Source organism: Neomonachus schauinslandi, chromosome 12, assembly GCF_002201575.2.
Source record: "Neomonachus schauinslandi chromosome 12, ASM220157v2, whole genome shotgun sequence".
NCBI lineage: Eukaryota > Metazoa > Chordata > Mammalia > Carnivora > Phocidae > Neomonachus > Neomonachus schauinslandi.
The window spans coordinates 21,349,073-21,369,372 of record NC_058414.1 but is presented as its reverse complement, the minus strand read 5'-3'; the positions used below and the strand labels follow the sequence as shown (position 1 = coordinate 21,369,372).

The 20,300-nt window shown below is 40.9% G+C and overlaps 1 pseudogene; it reads right to left on the bottom strand.

Annotated features, from left to right (window-relative positions):
- Positions 1 to 5,247: 5,247 nt before the first annotated feature.
- On the bottom strand, positions 5,248 to 6,136 carry LOC110579862 (annotated as a pseudogene).
- Between the last annotated feature and the right edge of the window lie 14,164 nt (positions 6,137 to 20,300).

The window sequence follows — 20,300 nt, the reverse complement described above, 5'->3', positions numbered from 1 at the left end:
ATCTCTGGCCATTGAGTAGGTCATTTCTTGGCTAGTTTATGAGCATCAGACTCCTTTCATGAAAGGGACACACCTTGTGCCTCTCTGTGTCTATCACTCTCTTTAACAAAACCAATCTTGCCTAGTCTGATTACTCCTCCTATTAATTGGGGTTTATTCCCAAAGACTTTTGACTGTTTCCGAGTCAAGTCTATCCTTGAGGAGTAAAGATTTGTCATCATTTGGGATAATTAAGGAATATGTTGCACATTCTGAAAATAATCCTGAGACGTATTCCAAAAATGTTTTGAAAAGTGCTGGCATCACTTTATAGCCTTTTAAGGTGATTCTCTGAGAACACTCCTTTGGATATGCAAATTCTCGTATATTTTAAAATAGTCACATATTGTTCATTTTTAGGTGTGATATTGTGCTTATATCTCTTAAAAAATCATTTTTTAGAGACACATACTGAAATAATAAGGTGAGATGTGCTTTAAAATAATCCAGTGGTGGGAGGAGAGGGCAGTGTGGGGAGTACAGATGATTTAGTGGGTAGCCATATGAGGTTCATCATATTTGGTCCTGCACATGTTTTTTTGCACATGTTCAAAGCTTTCAATAATAGAAAGTTTTTTAAAAAGTCACATTATAGTCACCCTTCATCTTGTATTTGTAGGTGGGAAAGGAATAATTGTTTTCACAAATATAAAGATCCATGTATACTTCGATGTCATCAGTTCATTATCCCCTCCATAGGTCAAGAGAATCTTGAGTTCTTTATAAGGACCTCTAATACCTTTTGCTCTAAAGAATTTTAATATATATTCATATGTAGATAAACAATCTTTTTGGAATTCTAGAGATAACTAAGTAGGCAACTAAATATATACTGTAAAACTAACAAATTAATGTATACTAAAAATTCTACCTTTTACCCCAAAGAGTGCCTGACTTATTTTAGCTCATCATTGTTTTTTTATTTTACAGTATTTCTGCACTATGAGCACTAATGAATAAATATGATGAAATGTAAATGTAGAGGTATTTTTCTCTCGGTTACAATGTATCAAGTTACGTTGATTTATTTGTCCTCTTTATAGTGCCCTCCTCCACCTATTGAAAAAAAACTTTTAAGAACTCCAGGCATCCTTGGACAATAAAGATCTTTTTGAAATCAGGTCTCTCTTCCATTCAAATTGTTTAGTCTGTAAAGTAGCTTATAGAATGAGGTGTCTTCAGAGCCTCTCCAGCATATAAAATGTTTTGTTATAGAAATGGTAAGGTGACTCAGTGGGTCCTGTTCTTCCCTGGGAGATCCCACGGACTCCAGAGCACAGAGTGAGCTCACCAGTCTGAGCTCACCTTCTGACCTCAGAGATCCAGTGGAGATGAACAACTGGGGCAAGGTTGTGCTCTTCCTATTCAAGTCAATCCTGAACTCATAATACATGCATTTTGTAGTGGTCTTCTTGCTCCAAATTCTGTTTAATTAACACTTTCATTTCATAAATCACCTCTACAGATTTCAATTTATACATTTTCCAGGACATTTTCCCTTTAGGTGAAAGTTCCCCAAGGTGTGACTAAGGTTCATTTGCACCCACATCGCTTGGAATGCTTTGAGAGCCGCCCCCCACCACACATGTTCCAGAACAGATCACTGGAGGCAAGGCCCAGGCACAAGGCTCCAGTACGCGGTAACAACTCACAACTAAGCTTTAGAGGAAGTTTCCAGTTGGCTATGGGATGGCAGGACCAAGAACAATAAACCACCACTCCATTCCTGCCCACCACCGTCTTTACAAGTGTATTTTCTCAAGCTGTAAAATGCACTGTTGATTTAACAACAGCTTCTTGTGCAAAAAGAAATCCTACATTTTGGGGAAAATTTTAGAAATATTAAATGAAAAAATGTCCATCGGTTCTAAGAACAATAACATTGCCCATATGTTTACCAGTTGTTACTTAATAGTAAGCTCTTTTAAAATACAGATTTAAATGGTTAGTTGTTCTCATCCTTTTAAGATTTTTTTCAAAGTGTGAGTATTTTACGCCAATGAGGAGATACTACTTAGGCAAGTTATTTTAGGGTAGCAGTCTTCAATTTACCTATACTATGATGTAGGAAGACTTTACAATAGATATAAAGGCCAAGGAGAGCTTTAAAGGAATCAAGATTCTGAATATTCCATTTCCCTTTCCATTCCTTAAAATTGATCTGAAAAAATAATTTCTGGAGAGAAGACCAAGATGGTGATACAGGAGGCTCTTGAGCTCCCCTTATCCATGGACTCACTGAGAGTACAGCTACACATGGAGCAGTTCTTACTGAAAGAGACCCAGAAACTAGCCAAGCAACTTCTACACATCAGATGAAAAAGAAAATACCCACATCAAAACATGTAGGAAAGGCTGAGACATGCTGTTGCCATAAACCTCCCCCCACCCTCCGCACTCCTAACTCCCCATTTCTCCCTGAGGAGTGAAGGGTTTGGACCCCCCCAGTTAGTGTCCCACATGACTGGCCCCCAAAACACCTAGCTTTGAAAGCCAGTGGAGCTTGCATCCACAAGACCCACAAGACCATAGCAAAAAAGATGGTATCAATAAATGATGTTGGGAAAACTTGGCAGCCATGTGCAAAAGAATGAAACTAGACCCCTATCTTACACCATACCACAAAACTAACTCAAGTGGATTTAGTGGTTTAATGACTTGGATGTAATGCCTGAAACTGTCAAACTCTTGGAAGAAAATTCAGAGGGGGTAAGCTCTTTCAAACTGATCTTGGCAATGATTTTTTTTTAATTAGACAACAAAAGCAAAAATAAGCAAGTGAGACTACATCAAACTAAAAGGCTTCTTCACAGCAAAGAAAACCATCACCAAAATGAAAAGACAACCTATGGAATGGGAGAAAATATTTGCAAACCACATACCCAGTAAGGCGTTAATATGCAAAATAAAGAGATGTCAAGTGTTGGTGAAGATGTGGAGAAAAGGAAACACTTGAACATTGGTAGTGGAAACGTAAATTGGTGTAGTCACTGTGGAAAACAATATGGAGGTTTCTTACAACATTAGAGGTAGACCTACCATGTGATCCAACAATTCTACTTCTGAGTATGTATCCAAAGGAAAGGAAATAACTATCTTGAGCAGATAACTGGACTCCCATGCTTCTTGCAACATTATTTACAATATTCAAGGTGGGAAAGCAGTCTAAGTGTCCATTCTTGTGTGAATGTATCAAGAAAATGTGGTATATGTATACAGTGGAATATTATTCGGCCTTAAAAAAGAAGGAAATCCTGTCATTTGCAGCAATCTAGATGAACCTGGAAGGCACTGTGGTAAGGAAATAAGCCAGACAGAGAAAGGCAAATACTGCATGGCATCCCTTACATGTGGGATCTAAAAAATAAATTAAACTCATAGAAACAGAGAGTAGAAAAGTAGTTTACAATGTCTGGGAGGTGAGGAAAATAGAGGGAGGTTGGTAAAAGGGCACAAACTTTCAGTTATAAGATGAACAAGGTCTGCGGGTCTAATGTATAATATGACTATAATTGATAACACTGCATTGCTTAGAGAGAACTTAAATATTCTCACACATACACTAAAAGTGATGTGATGGATGTGTTAATTAACTCAGTGGAGTGAATCCTTTCACAATATATAATATATCAAATCATCACATTGTACACATTAAATATCTAATAATTTTATTTGTCAATTACACATCAATAAAGCTGAAAAGATAATTTTAAAAAGCCTGATCTGCCTGAGGATATATTTCCAGTTCTGCTTCCACACATCCCTTCCCCATTATCTCATATTTTAAAGAAGAGAGGCCCCTTCTCACCCTAATCTTTGTATAGCATATTATCCCGCAGTAGAAAAACCTCTGTAGTCCACGGATATAATCAGAAACATAGTGTAGGTATTGGTATCAGTGTTGAGAAAGGGAGTCACACTAACAAATGAGTAATAAGTTCTTTTGTAGTTAGATGGTTTCCTACTTTGCTTTCAGTAAAATTGCAAGAAGATCTACAATCAGTTGTCAACTGATAATTAAAAACACAATCTGGTGCTAGTTTTCCCTGTGATTTTTGGCATATGACTGAAAGTACAAAGAATTGAGAGCATTGCTGTAGCAAAGCTCCTTCTATCCCCACCTACTTATTTACGTAAACAGTTTTTTTCTCAACATTTTCAAAACACAAAAAGGTGGGAGGAGAAAACTGATGTTGAAACCTGTCTCACTTTAGCTACTAGTAGTAAGTAATTATGGCTAAGTTGATACCTGACCTAATTTTCGCAAAAATTAGATACTTGACCTAATTTTAGCAAAAGTAGCCAGTCTCCATCCAGCTCATTAAGATACATCTAAAATAAAAAACTTGATTTTTCTGTCTAATTACTTAGCAAAACTTATAACCCATGTTGTTTTCATCAACACTATGCTAATAGTAGTTGAAATAACTTGATCCGTAATAATTTTTTTTTAATATTTTATTTATTTATTTGAGACAGAGATAGTGAGAGAGAGCTCAAGCAGGAAGGAGGGGGAGAAGCAGGCTTCCCGTGGAGCAGGGAGCCCGATGCGGGGCTCGATCCCAGGACCCCGGGATCATGACCTGAGCCGAAGGCAGAGGCTTAACCATCTGAGCCACCCAGGCACCCCGATCCGTAATAATTTTTAAATATAGCTTCATGGTCACCTCAAATTAAAAAAATATAATTTCAACAATTTATGCCTTTTGTTGTGATAAGGTAATTGACCAAAGTCTTTGAAGAATAAAAATATTCATGTTAGAAATCTTTAAAAACAAGGTGGGGGGTGCCTGGGTGGCTCAGTCGTTAAGAGTCTGCCTTCGGCTCTGGTCATGATCCCAGGGTCCCGGGATCGAGCCCCGCATCGGGATCCCTGCTCGGCGGGAAGCCTGCTTCTCCCTCTCCCACTCCCCCTGCTTGTGTTCCCTCTCTCGCTGTCTCTCTGTCAAATAAATAAATAAAATCTTTTAAAAAATAAAAAATAAATTTAAAAAATATGTCATATTAGGATGAAAGTTTTTGGTAGAAGCAGAATAGATATATGATTTCAAGGAGAGAAAGGAAAGATGCAAAATCTCTGATTATTAAAGAACAACTTGTTCATGTATTTAAATAGATGATGTGGTATTTAGATACTGTTAGGTATATCTTGTAAGTGCTGTTATATATGTGTGTATATATATATATTTTTTTAAATGGATCAGTTATTTAATTACATTCTTTGTAAGAAATTTGGAACACCAATTTGTGAAGGTAAACTCCATTTGTGAGAGAAAACACAGAGCAGAGGTAGCCCTGAAGCTGAGGAACAGCTTTGATTTTTGGCAGAATTTGCGAGTCCACGGCTTTCTGATCAACCTTGCACTGCTCTGTAATCTCGTTATTTCTCTTTCTCGGTGTCAAAGATCTCACCCTCCTGGTGTCTGGGCTTACGCAGCTTCTTCTTGAAGTAAGCATCAGTGAGATGTTTGGGGATTTTCACACTGCTGATACCAATTTTGGTAGAAGTAACAATGACGAATTTCTGGTGTGTTCTACGCAGAGGGACTCGATTGAGGGACAGAGGTCCGGTCACAAGTAGCAAGCCACTGCTCAGTTGCTTCAGGAAAACTACCCTCTTGCCTCTGTGGCGCCCAGTGAGGATGACCAGAATGGTCCCGGGAATGATACTAGCTCGCAGCTTTCTCACGTGCTGACTGAAAGGTTTTTTGCCGTGGCTCAACAGCTTTCGAGGCACATCTTCAGTGGGATAATACCTAGGCTTTTTGCGAAGTTTAACCACTCGGGTACCAACGTTCTTGTCACCACCAACTGGTTTTGTGACGGTAGCAAGAACTTTCTCCTTCTTTTTCTTTTCAACCCTGGATTTAGCTGCCGAATACTTCCTCTTGTACATGGCCTTTCTGGAATACATAGCTGATCGGGAATATCTGCTAATTCCTCTGACAAGGACAGGGTTTCGACTGCAGTGGGGCTTCCCCTTCTTTGGCGTTTTAGCCTTGGGGTTACCCTTCTTAGCCTTGCCACCGGCATCAGCCTTCTTAGCTTCAGGTTTCTTCTCCTTAGTATCGGGCTTCTCAGCTTTTTTGCCTGCCATCTTGCAAGATGGGAAAGAGCTGTATATATTTTTTAATGATAATATTTACAACGCACTGGAAGTTATATCCTTTGCAAGTATTTTTAACTTGAGATGAAAAGTTTTCGATGTCAGCTTAATGTGCAAGAAGATACAAAGCTTTACAAAATTATTTTGGAAGCGTTTGCAAGTAAAAAGTTTGAAGACCACTATTTTAGGAAACCCAGTCAGAGAGCAGTGTGTAGAATGGGGAGGAATTGAGAGAAATTGGGCAGGGCACCAGTTAGGAGACCATTGATTTTTTCCAGATGTAAGGAATTTGAACTGTATCAAGTTCATAGTCATGGAAATGAAGAGAAGCAGACTGAAATCAAAAGCTACTAAGAAATAAGAATTATTAGTATCAGTTCTTGCTTCATTTCATCTTAAATTTTAAATATTGCCCAAACAGAATTTTCCGATGTTTCCTACCTGTAGACTCTGCCTGGACTTGGTCTTGAGCTCCTTGCTACCCACTTTCCCTCCCTTCCTTCCTCTCTTCCTTCCTTCCTTCCTTCCTCTCTTCCTTCCTTTTCCTCCTATTCATCAGACACTCTGCTAAGTGCTGAGACTTCTGAGACAGTTAATATCAGGTCCCTGGTCTCTGATAGCTACCAGTTTAGTAGAGAAGCTTATAGCTAAGTATGATGCCGAGAGAGATATATGGCCCATACTACTCCACCTCTCTCCCCTTGTAACGGGCTAGGGGACAGAGAGCTAAAGCTTCCATTTCCCAGACTTCCTCAGATTCCATATGTGGCCCAGCTTTTGCCAAAGCAGACATATGAATGTTATATTTGGAAGACAGAAATGAGACAGAGGTGGCACTTCCTGCTGTTTCCACTAGCAAGCAAGGATATGGAGGCTCTGGTTTTTCTCTGACGATGTACCCAGGGTCTGGTACCTATTTCTCTGCGTGCCAGGGACATCCATTTTGATGGCATGGATCTGCCCTGAGGCAGTGTGCCTGGAGCCAGGAGTTGAGGCTGCCATTTCCTTACTGCTCAGCTTTCCGGTCATTCCCCAGGTCTCTGACCATTGCACAGGTTGGCATGTCTGGTGATTATTCCTGGAAGCTCATGCTGAAGCCTGTTTCTCCACACTTTCTAACCATTTTGTAGACACTTAGTTCTTCATGTTAAACCGCTTTGAGTTTAAATTAGCTAGAACGGCTTCTTTTATGTCAATCAAATCCTGGCTAACACAGATGAAGCCCATCATTCCTGCCAGCCTCCTGTTGTTCCCTGTATCTCTTTATCGTCAACCAGCTGTTATCCCATGGGCCAGTGATAACTCTGGGATGGCCCATCGCTACTTGAGTTGTTCCTGTTTCTCCTCTGTGTGCTTTAATTTTTAGAACTGGTCTCCGACATGTTCTGATTGGTCCTGTTTTTGGTGAACTGCGGTCTCTCCTGCCTTACCCTGGTGAAGGCTATTCATAAACAGATCTAAATGGTGGCTTCAGAAGTGTTGAACCCTTACAGACTGTCTCCTCCGTTTGTCTGCCTCTGTGTTCCACTCACCTGCTTGGGACTCCATTACCTCTTTCTGTATCCTTTGGACAGAGTGTCTTACTCACCTTGCTTCTCCTCCGCAGTGTGACTTCCTGTGATTGGGTCATTTCCTTTAGAGCATCGATTCTGTTTACTCGGCCTAAGAAGTCCCCTGAGGAGCTCATTTAAAATGCAGATTCCCCACCCAACCCTGACGTAGTAGGTCTGAGGTACAGCTGGAAGTCTACATTTTTAACAAAGGCAACAGGGCATTGTGACCCACTCGGGCCTTGTACTACACCTTGACAACTCTGTGAAGACAGTGCGTAAACCACTTGAGTGGTTAGGACAGAGAGGAGGTCCTAACTCCTTCCCTTTTCCCTGTACTGTGAAGGATGAGAAAAGAGAGACAATATAGGGAGCCCCTAGGTTGTAAACTCGGATGACTAGGATTCCGATTGTAGCGCTGGTTCAAAGAGGGAAATTAAGAAGGGAAACCAGTTTGTGGAGGAAATAATGAGTTCCGTTTGAGACATGTTGGGTTTGACATCCAAATGAAGATGATATATTGTTGGCAGCTTGTAATGGATTGATGACTCAGGTCTGGGGATTGATTAGTGGGATGGATTCTCTGCTGTGTGGACTTCAGAGAATTACTGCTGTAGCTAAATTATTTCTTTAGTGTGGTACAACCATGATTGTCCTGAAGATGACATACATCTATTTGTGTCTTTCCCAATATGACGTGGAATCAATGTATTTTGTATTTTTTACAAAATTGTATAAGAGGAAAAGTGAGGGGCGCCTGGGTGGCTCAGTCGTTAAGCATCTGCCTTCCTCTCAGGTTGTGATCCCAGGGTGCTGGGATCGAGCCCCTCATCGGGCTCCCTGCTCTGCGGGAAGCCTGCTTCTCCCTCTCCCACTCCCCCTGCTTGTGTTCCCTTTCTCGCTGCGTCTCTCTCGCCAAATAAATAAAATCTTCAAAAAAAAAAAAAGGAAAAGTGAGAAGATTCATGGTAGGATACTCAGTGTTATAAGTTGCCTAGGAGATGCCTAAGATCCAGCCCTTTCCCTCAGAGCTCTCCTTTTCTTTCCCTCAGTCCTTCCTTCCCTTTCCTCCAGCCTGCTGACAAATACACATTAGGTATGTAAATTGGGGAAGGAAAAATTATGTAGGATAAGTGTAAGTGAAGAGAACAAAACTCAAAACTACAGGTATTACTGTAAATGCAAATGTTTTATGGGTCTTTGTGTAAAGGAGAACTCTAGATTTTTCTTCCAACCCATTGTGAAAGTTCTGTTTCTTCTCTAGGACTTAAAGCCATTGTTTAGGAGTGGTTTTCAAGCTTGCTTTGAGTGAAATCTTATGCAGAAAAAGTATTTCAGAAATGTAACTGTATTTGATTGAATTCAAATATATACCATTTACTCATGCTAAACCTGTTGCCTAGGTTCCATGAGAACAAAGAGAGTGTTTTGATGGAGATAAAAGTTTAAAGCTAGGGTATATGGACAATGGTTATATGTGAGCAAGCAGATTTCTTTCCAAATCTGTAATGATAAAATCCTGATTCATTCAGAAGAGTAGTTGCAGATGAATACTTAAAAAAACAAATAAATATATTTTGCAATCTTGGCATACTGAAAGTAAATCGATATGGTACCAGAACCCTAATTCTGAAATCTACCCTGTGATTATTTAACTTTATTCAGGGGTCAGTCATAAATATTCATTGAACACTTAGTACGTTCTAGATGTTGAGGTTGTATTAGAGAAAACAGACACATAGAATTTATGGCCTAGCAGGGAAGGTAGACACTAAAAAAAAGTTGTAAGTAATTTACAAGTGTATAAACTACAAGTTGAAAAAAATCCTAAGTATGTTGGGAATGTATGACAGGAGACCTAACCTTGTATAGGATGTTCTTCCTAAGGAGATGGTGTTTAAGTTGAAACATAAAAGGTGAATAGGCAAAGGGAAGGACAAAAAATGTGTTCCAGGTTGATGGGCCACTATGTGCAAAGGCCCAAAGGTGGGAGAGGGCCTGGGCTATTTGAGAAACTAAAAGTCAACATGGCTTTTCCCCAACAAAGCTGGAGAGACTAGTGAGCTATTGATGGAAACCGAATCGTGCAAGACTTTCTAGCCAATGCCTGGGGGTAATTTATAAAGTTATTAATTGATGTGTTTTTAATGCCAGTATTATTATTAACTGTCAACCCTCCACCACTTGGGCTGTAAGCCAAGAGGTATTCCCCCAAGAGGTGGAGGAAGTGCCGCAAAGAAAACCAGCAACAGAAACTTTAAATATTTGGCTAAATCTAAACCAAAAAAAAAAAAAAAAAAGGCTGGGCATTAGAGAAATTGGGGCAGTATGCATACTGAGTGAGAAAAGAGTAAAGCGGCTGCATAGGGTCCCTGAGAAAAGGACCCAAGCACAGCCTCACAGATGGAAGTGATCCCCTGTGGGCTGCGGGGAGCAGCCCAATATTTTCCAGTGTGACCAGAAAGTGACACTAAAAGATAGGCTGACCAGGAGGTTGCTTGCGAAGCAATGCAAATACTGAGGGCACCAAGTGTCTAGAGGGGGAGGGACAGGGATCAGTACATTGGGGTGGGGTTGGAGTCCATCAGGTAATATTTCTTATAGCATCCTAACATATCCATGTTAAGTATTGGGCGTTATTTGAAATATAGTAGAAAGTCACTGAGGGATTTTTTTTTTTTTAAGATTTTATTTATTTATTTGACAGAAAGAGACACAGCGAGAGAGGGAACACAAGCAGGGGGGAGTGGGAGAGGGAGAAGCAGGCCTCCTGCTGAGCAGGGAGCCCGATGAGGGGCTCGATCCCAGGACCCTGGGATCATGACCTGAGCCGAAGACAGACGCTTAACGACTGAGCCACCCAGGTGCCCCAGGGATTTTTTTTTTTTTAAGATTTTATTTTATTTGAGAGAGAGAGTGAGCGAGCACAAGCAGGGGGAGGAGCAGAAGGAAAGGGAGAAGCAGAGGGAGAGGGAGAAGCAGACTCCCTACTGATCGGGGAGCTCAACATGGGGCTTGATCCCATGACCCTGGATCATGACCTGAGCCCAAGGCAGACACTTAACCAACTGAGCCACCTAGGTGCCCCTGAGGGATTTTTTTTTTTTAAGATTTATTTATTTATGAGGGAAAGAGAGAGGAGGAGCAGAGGGTGAGGAAGAAGAGCGGGCTCCCCACTGAGCATGGATCCCGATGGATGCAGGGCTAGATCCCACAACCCAAGATCACAACCTGAGCCAAAATCAAGAGCTGGACGCCCAGTCAACTGGGCCACTCAGGCGCCTCACCACTGAGGGATTTTAAATAGAAACGTGTCTTGATGGTATCTGTCTAGCTGGGTATAGAGAATGGTTGGAAGTAGGTGGAACTGATTTCAAGAGAAAACTGCTAGAAGGATATTGCAGTAGTCTATCTAGGCAAGAGATGAAAATAATCGATACAAGGATGGTAGCAATGGAGATAAAAGGAAATGGATGGTTTACAGATATCTGTCTTAGTCTGCTCAAGCTGCCATAATAAAACATATAATAAAGACTGGGGGCCCTAAACAAGAGAAATTTATTTTCTCATAGTCGTGGAGTCTAATCGTCCCAGATCAAAGTCTAATAGGGTTGGTTTCTGGTGGAGAGCTCTAGTCCTAGCTTGCAGATGGCTTGCATTGTGTCCTCACATGACAGAGATCTCATTCTTTCTTCCTCTTCTTATAAATGATCTCACTTAACTTTACCTCCTAAAGCCCCTATCTCCAGTTAGTCACACGGGGTTTAGGGCTTCAACATATGAATTTAGGGAACACAGTTCAGTCCATAACAATATATCTTTAGGAAATAGCGCTTGATTGGATGTGGGGATGAGGTGGAAGAACGTAGGGGAGTCAAGGATGAACTTACGTTTCTGGCTTGAGTAGAAGTAATAGTGCTATTTATGGAGATTGGAATCACTGGCGGTAGAGAATATTTTGGGGAGAAATATCTAAAACTAATGTTAAACTTACTTATTTTGAAGTATCTATGAGATATCAATAAGAAATGTCAAGTGGGTAGTTGGTTCTATGGGCCTGGAATTCAAAAAAGACATCTGGGACACAGATGTGGATGTAGGTCTCATCTGCCTATAGATGGTCATTAACCACAGGAGTGGATGAGAGTCCATTGGGCAGTGGTTCTCAAATGGAAATGTTAGTCAGAATCACTTGGGTAGCTTGTTAAAACAGATTGCTTGGCCCCACCCCCAGAATTTCTGATACTACTGTACTTTCGGCAGCACAGGAACATTTTAGGGCTTTTGAATATACTGGCAAATTACTTTCCAGAGAGCTCATAGCAGTTTATATTTTTATCAGGTGAGTATGAGAAAGCCCATCTCACAGTACCCTTTATTGCATTGAATATTGTAATTTCTTTCTTTTTTTTTAAAGATTTTACTTATTTATTTGACAGAGACAGCGAGAGAGGGAACACAGCATGGGGAGTGAGAGAGGGAGAAGCAGGCTTCCCACCAAGCAGGGAGCCCGATGCGGGGCTCGATCCCAGGACCCTGGGATCACGACCTGAGCCGAAGGCAGACGCTTAATGACTGAGCCACCCAGGCACCCCTGAATATTGTAATTTCTTAATGCCAAAGATAAAAAAAGTGAACTCGTTGCAATTTTATTTTGCACATCTGTGATTATCTGTGTTGGTGAACATTTTTTCCCATTTTAAAATGCTGTTTGCAGGTCCTCTGGTTTTCAGTAAAAACTTCTGTTTTTACATATTTCTGTTTTAACACATATATTCTTTTTTTGTTTGTTTTTAAGATTTTATTTATTTATTTGAGAGAGAGAGAGAGAGCACATGAGGTGGGGGAGGGTCAGAGGGAGAAGCAGACTCCCTGCCGAGCAGGGAGCCCAATGCGGGACTCGATCCCGGGACTCCAGGATCATGACCTGAGCCGAAGGCAGTTGCTTAACCAACTGAGCCACCCAGGCGCCCTTAACACATACATTCTTTAGCCCCTTCGGTGCACCATTGCATTTTGTGATCAGCATATTTGCGAGATAATTTGCGCTGGTGAAGTGTACACTAATGTGTATGAACTGAAAGAATTAGGCAGGTCTTTAATATTCATCTTTGTCAATACGATGAAAACACTCTGCTACTGATACTTTCTCAAGTTGAATACTATAAAAATGATCATATATAAAAATGAGGCCTAAATGGTGCTAGAGATAGTTTCCGTGTGTGTGTGTGTGTGTGTGTGTGTGTGTGTGTGTGTGTGTAGGGTAAGTAAAACCAAGACATTGCCATTCTGATTGACCCTAGCTTGTCCTAGCGCCTTTTAAGGGGGCAGAGGCCCAGAAATTCTTCCTCTTCTCTAAACGTGGAACACACTTGACTGGCTTTGGCATACTGGCCATGACCTAATGTTCCGTCTTACACCATTGCTGTGCATTTGAAAGCCAGCCCAAATGCTTAGCTAAATAGCAGTGAAACTACTGATGACAAAACCAGATTCTGCTGGGAGCTCAGCTGGCTGGTCTCTGTGGCTCTTTCAGTCAAAACTGTGTTACTCTTTTGATGGCCTGTTTCACTCAGTGATCTTAGATGACTTGAAAGTATACTTCAGCATGTGTCTGAGACATCTTATGACTCTTTCCTGGCCTGCAGTCTTCCCCTGTTAATTTGTAGTAACATCTGCCTTGGCCCCCTGTCATCACCTGTTTTGGTACCTGACAGTCTCAATGCACTGAAACTGGGACTAGGTCTGTTTTGATGGCTGTGAAGCCCATGTTCCCACAGTCTCATCAAATTGCATTTCTTAAACACCCGCCCTTGAGTTAGTTAATCACGGAGATACATTCTGGCTATTTGAAGTGAAAGAGAGCAGCAGATTTTTCAGATAAAATGCACAGAGGCATCATGTGGTGTCATAGCAAAGGGCAACTCCCTTCATTTCCACAGGACATGGGATTTTACAATATATTTGTACTCTGAATAGAGATTCTGGGACCACGCCCCTCTTCCTCGGTTGGGAGCAAAGCAGAGCGTGATGGAGTGGACTTGAATTTTTTTTTTTAAGATTTTATTTATTTATTTATTTGAGAGAGAGAGAGAAACAGCATGAGAGGGGATAGGGTCAGAGGGAGAAGCAGACTCCCCGCTGAGCAGGGAGCCCGATGCGGGACTCGATCCCGGGACTCCAGGATCATGACCTGAGCCGAAGGCAGACGCTTAACGACTGAGCCACCCAGGCGCCCCTGGACTTGAATTTTTGAGTTTTAAACAGACTGGTCTGGCTGCATGGCCTTGAGCAACCTTCTTCGTTTCTCAGAATTTGTTCCTTCATTTGTAAAGTGGGGTAATCCATTTCTTACAGGGCTGTTGTGAGAATGCGGAAACATGTAAAACATTGCAGGTGTCCAAATGTCAGTTCCCTTCCCTTATTGACTAGGAGTAGCTGCCATTTTATGAGAGGACTTATCAGTGTGACTTGGATTCTGAAGGTAGGTGTGTCTAATGGGCAGCCTGATTCTTGGATCACAATGGCTCAACCACAAGGACTTGAGTAATTGTTTTATTGCTTTGAACTTCCTTTGGCACAGGGCCCCACCCAACCCATGTGAAAATGAATACCAGTGAGCGGCCAACTGTTCCTCAGTTGTTAGCACTCTCAACACAAATTTGTAAAAAGAATTTAATGGCCAGAAATCAAGTAACTCCAACTGAATATTGCATATGAAGCCCAGGATTCCCAGCACATTCCCAGGACTCTTATTACATGTCATGTCCTTAGCATGACTGTCCCTCCCATTTCTTTCTGTAGTCCGTGATGATAGGAAGAAACAAGGAGGTAGAGAGAAGAGAATATACCTGTTTTGGGCTCCATCGAAAGCCCCTGATGCAGTTTCTGGCCAGGCCTCCACTTTCTCTTTGCTGCAGATTTTTCATGATTGTAGTAACATCATCATTAGAACTTCTGAAAATCACAAATTAAATAAAAGCTGGCTGGGCTTTGGACCCCGTTGATGTAGGGTTGTGTGGAACAACTCAGCTTAGGCTCATCATATGCTGATCACCTCTCATCCATATGCAGTCATTAACACAGAATTTCTGATCTCTTTGGGCAAGACATGGTCAGCTTTGACTTATTGCTGTTTTTACTCCAAAGAAAGAAATTCTCCTAAATTTAAAAAAACTTCATTCTTTTGATTAATTCAGGCTGTGTCTCCCCACAACCTCCAAACTCGTCTAGTTCAAATTCAACACCTGTAATTATTTGAATTTATTTTCCTTTAAGCACTCTGAATACAGATATGAAAATCAGAATTTAAATAAAATACAGTATAATTTAGAGGCCGGTTATTAGCTTTATGAAAAAGATTTCCTTCTGTAATTGGAAATTCTCTGATTCAACTAAGTCAGTGATAAGGTCATGGAAAAGACAGGCAGGAATGCTTGAGGAGAGCTCTGGTCTAGATTCTAGGGCCATTACCGACCAGTTTTGTCTCATTAGTTGTATCAAATAATCCTCTGGTGCTCAGTTCCTTAATATTAGGGGGTTAAGCAAGATAATTTCTATGGTTTCTTATGTAAATTCAAGTTACAGGAACAATTGTGTAAACCAAGGCCCAAATTTCTGTCTTGGACATTCTGAGTCTCATATCATTGTTAGTGGAGACAGAATTTCCCAAACTCCATTTCCCATAATTATTTAGTTCTACCATTAAGTGCCACTGGTAATAGAATTCTAATCTAAGTATTTTCTTATAACAACAGCAATTTATCATTATATTCAAGGGCATATGAGAAAAAGTGGTTCAAATAAAAAGCATACTAATATATTTCATATGATAATGAGCTTATTCAGTAAGCTTGCAAAGTTTCTAACTAATGCAATGTTATGTTTTACAACTTGTAACTATAAAGTCTATTAAGCAGTGTCTTTCCCCTTTGATTCAAATTTATGCATGTTGACATTAGCGATTACATTTTCCTTCAAATCACACCTATCATAGTACATGACTTGAGTCCTAAATTTAAATTCATATTGCATTACAATTCCCTTGCTGCCTTCTGATACATTTAAGATGCACTGACGGTATTACTCAACCACATTTTTGGACATTTAGGATAACTCATTATTTAAAACAAATTTGAGAACCGAAACTCCACTAATCATAAGAATGACTTTAAAAGTGACTCACCCAATTGGTAGTCAGCCTATTTTTTAAAAAATCAGGTTTGAATGGAAAATGGAGAAAGCAAAAGGCTATTAATAATGACAGGAGGTGGGTGTATGAACAGGTGTAGTAGATTGTGGTGACAGAGATGTGAAATTGCTGCTATTCTAAAGAACCACATCCCCATTTTTTTTTCACCTTCTCAGCAAATGGTGGTTTTATGATACGGAAAAAGATGTATTGAAGGGTGAAATGAGACCATCAGAATCTCTCTTATTCAAGAGGATGAAAAAATTTTCACGTAAAGCTTTAGGACTCAAAAATAAGAATGAGTATTAGGTGTTTTAATCTGAATTTTGCACCAATAAAGGAGATCAAACATTTTCACAAGCGTTTTTCATGTCCATGATCAGGAAGTCGTTCATTTCATACATCTGGGAAGTTTTCAGTTCTCACAGACCCTCTGTCCTTAATATCTTCAGTTGCATCCTCTTTTCTGTGTCTTCACTGTGACTACGTAGGCTCACGCCACTATCCTTTCTTACCTGACAACTACAGCAGCTCCCAGCTGCTCTTCCTGTTTCCGATATTGATTCTCCATCCTGTCAACAAGCTGACCTTCTCAAACATGAGTCTGATCATGACCCTCCTCTTTTAACAAGCCGTCAGTGAATTTCCATTGCCTAGAAAATAAAATGCAAACCTTCGGCGTGACATAAAAGATTCATTATGATCTGCCCCTCTGTTCAGCCTCACCTTCCAGCACTCTCTTCCGCTCTCCAGCTTCATTTCTTGGTCATACTGAACCAGATTTTAGTTCCCTAAATTCACCTTGCTTTCTCATCACACTTCTCTGCACATACTGCTCCTCTTGCTTGGAATGGCTTTCGTCCTGTCTTCATCTGGGAAACTCTTACTCATCCATTAAGATTCAGCCACCATCTCCTTTTTTCATCTTTAATCACTCTTTCAGGTTGCTGTTAACACCAGTGTGTTCCCATGCATGCCCTGTCGCATGATTCATTCTACCCCAAATTGCACTTCAGGGATGCCTGGGTGGCTCAGTCAGTTACGCGTCTGCCTTTGACTCAGGTCACGATCCCGAGGTCCCGGGATCGAGTCCTGCGTGGGGCTCCCTGCTCAGCCGGGAGTCTGCTTCTCCCTCTCTCTGCCCCTCCCCCCCTACTTGTGCACGCGTGCGCTCTCTCTTGCTCGCTCACTCTCTCTCTCAAATAAATAAAATTTTGAAAACAAATAAATTGCACTACATCACTGCATTGTAGTGCAGTTGTCAGTCTCCCTACACCGAGATTCCTGGAAGGGAAGGACTGTCTCGTTCGCTCTTTTCCCTCAGCACTTAGCATAGTGCTTGACACAGAGCAGGCATTCTGTAAATGTATGTTAAAATAACCAACGTATAAGTAATCCAGGGAAGTAAAGTGCAACATGGAACAACTTCATTTTTTTTTAACATGGAGCAACTTTATAAAATGGGATTATTATGACACAGATTCACATTATATTTAATACTACCGAAGCTGCTATGATATACAACAGAAAAGTGGGCCAAAACAGTACAGATAACTCAGAATAAACATTATTTTCTCCTTGACTAAAAAGAACCACTAAAACAAAAACCTTTACTGATACTCTTGTATTTTACTTGAAAAGAAAAGGAAGCCTTCTCCTCCTCCATCATCATTTCATGAATTCGTGATTTCACCTCTCTCAAGCTATAGTTATCACTGGCATTGAAATCTCTGAAACTTCATGTATTCGAGTTAAAACAGAAGAGATAACTACTGATTATACCTCTTCAACTGCTTCTGTGGAATTATTAGAAATTTGGGGCAGCTGTGGGGGCTCAGTCAGTTAAGCGTCTGCCTTCGGCTCAGGTCATGATCTCAGGGTCCTGGGATCGAGCCCCACATCGGGCTCCCTGCTCAGCGGGAAGCCTGCTTCTCCCTCTCCCACTCCCCCTGCTTGTGTCCCCCCTCTTGCTGTGTCTCTCTCTGTCAAATAATAAATAAAAAGATTAGAAATTTTATTTGGATGTTCACAACGTACACAATGCAATCCTGTGAAAAATGCAAGGCTCCAAACAGGAGGCTTTCATAGGGAGAAACAACAGGCAAAGCAAGGATAAATCTCCATACACTTGGGCATCCAGGAAATACTTCCTTATTTTTTTATATGCCTGTCATTCTATGAACTTAATTTCTATATAACCCGAATAGGAAGGCCAGAATGAGAGGGGACAGAAACTTAAGCTCAATTTGGACTTCTCTTTCCTTCTCAAAGTCCAGGGGCTGATTTAGTTCCCGGACATCAGAAGGTCAGGGAGAAGAGGTGTTTGGTCCTTACTCTAGTCTTTTAACCAGTTACATCTCAACATGCACAAAAACGTGGTAAAATTACAGGCCGTACTCAGTTGACAATTATCTAAAATTGGCTATTTGTAGACATCTGAGCTAGTGAAAACAAAAGTGATAGCATACTGCTCTCTTAGAACAGAGTGATAGATTTTAACTAAGTTCTAAAACACTTAATGTGCTCTCTGAGAAGCTTAAACCAATTTCAGCTAAGTTAAAAATGTTACGTAAAGTTAATGCATGTAATGAGTTCTGTATCGAATAAAATATGTAAGGTTCAATGTATATAATATATTGAACAGTAAAGTTAGAAGTAGATGATTCCTATCAATAGGAAATCATCATCATGGAACAAATCCTGTGGTTTTAAACACAAAGGAAAATAACAATAGCTTTGAAGTACACAAAAATACAAGCCCACTTGGAACTACATATGTATCTGTGCAGGCTTGTATATGAAAAAAATTAGAAAAATGCATTCTGAGGCAGGTATTAACACTATTTCAGGGTAGCAAGATCTCTGATTTCATAATTTTTCCTTTCATTTTTAAAATTTTTCTCTAATGCATAAGTATTATTTTTATGATAATAATTAAATTGCATTTCTAAATTTACTTTTGAGGGTATTGTTACTGAGACAGCAGGCGTTGTTTGCTCGTGTGCACACATGGTAATTCTGAAGTTAGCATGAGGGCCAACTGTATTCTAGCACGGTAGAGAGAAGCTCAAGTGATGATGGAACTGGGGAGGGCATACAAACAGTGTGGGTGAGAAAAAGCAGGTAAAGTGAAAGGGCTGGGACGCCTGGGTGGCTCAGTCAGTTAAGCGTCTGCCTTTGGCTCAGGTCATGATCCCAGAATCCTGGGATCGAGTCCCACATTGGGCTCCTTGCTCTCCCTCTGCCTGTCACTCGCTCTGCTTGTGCTCTCCCTTCTCTCTCTGTCAAATAAATAAATAATAAAAAAAAAATAAAGTGGAAGGGCAAACCCTATCTCAAGGGGGCAGCTAGGACTCATTGCCAACTGAGTGCTGCAAAAGGAGATTATAGCTCATAGCATTTTTTCATGAGAAGTCAGATATCTAGATTTTTATGTGAAAATTTTTAATGTTGAAAATAAGTTATTTTTTAATTGTCAGCACTGTATCTGCCAAACCAAAGAGGACTGTAGGACAGATGTAGCTTCTGGGCAGCATAGTTGGACTTTTGCTGAGACAGAGCTATGTTCATAATTTCATAAAACATATCTGACACCAGAGCACACATAAAAGTATGATAACATTTGTACAGCACACTGAAAGAAGCTTCTTGTTGCCTAGAGATATCTGAATTGTGGCCTCCTAATGCTTAGGTCTCAACACCCCCTACCACCCTGAGTTATTGAGGGCCTGAAGAGCTAACTATCTCAGGCATCGCTGTAGCTCACTGTAGTCCATTTGCATCATTCACTGTGTCATGGCCCGCTCTACATGAGAAAGCATGGAGGAAATGAAGCAAACATAGCTTTTGGTAGTGGTAGAATAGGGAAACAGGGATTTGGGGAGAAATCTCAGGATGTAGGGAGCATTTGGTAGGAAGCAGGGAGGGTGGCTGGCTGGGCTAGAGCACCTCAGTGAAGAAGCTGAATCCTGATCAGCTTCCTTGAAGACCGAGAGTATAAAGGTCTTTGTATCCCTGGGGCCTGGCACAGAGGCTGACATAGAAAGTGCCTAAAAAATGTTTGTTGAATAAATGAAATGCAGTCCCAGGGTGCTGATTCAGGAAGGAGAGGCCTTAACCTCAAGGTTCTCCCACTTTTGGGGGATGGAGAGTAGGTACAGTCCCTGATCTACTTCACCTATGGACACCTACCACTCCTTCCTGCTCCGTCCACCTCCCAAATCCCTGTCCCTGAGGAATTTTCCTTATCCGTAGGGATCGCGCTGACTTTTCACACAACCCTCCAAAAATCCTCGTGGATTTCTTTTTTCTTTCTTACCTCTCCCTTCTCCCCCCTGAATAGGGCATGATGCAAGAAAGGAAATGCTAGCTAGCCTAAACCAATTGAGGGTGCACAAGATTTCTACGAAGCACA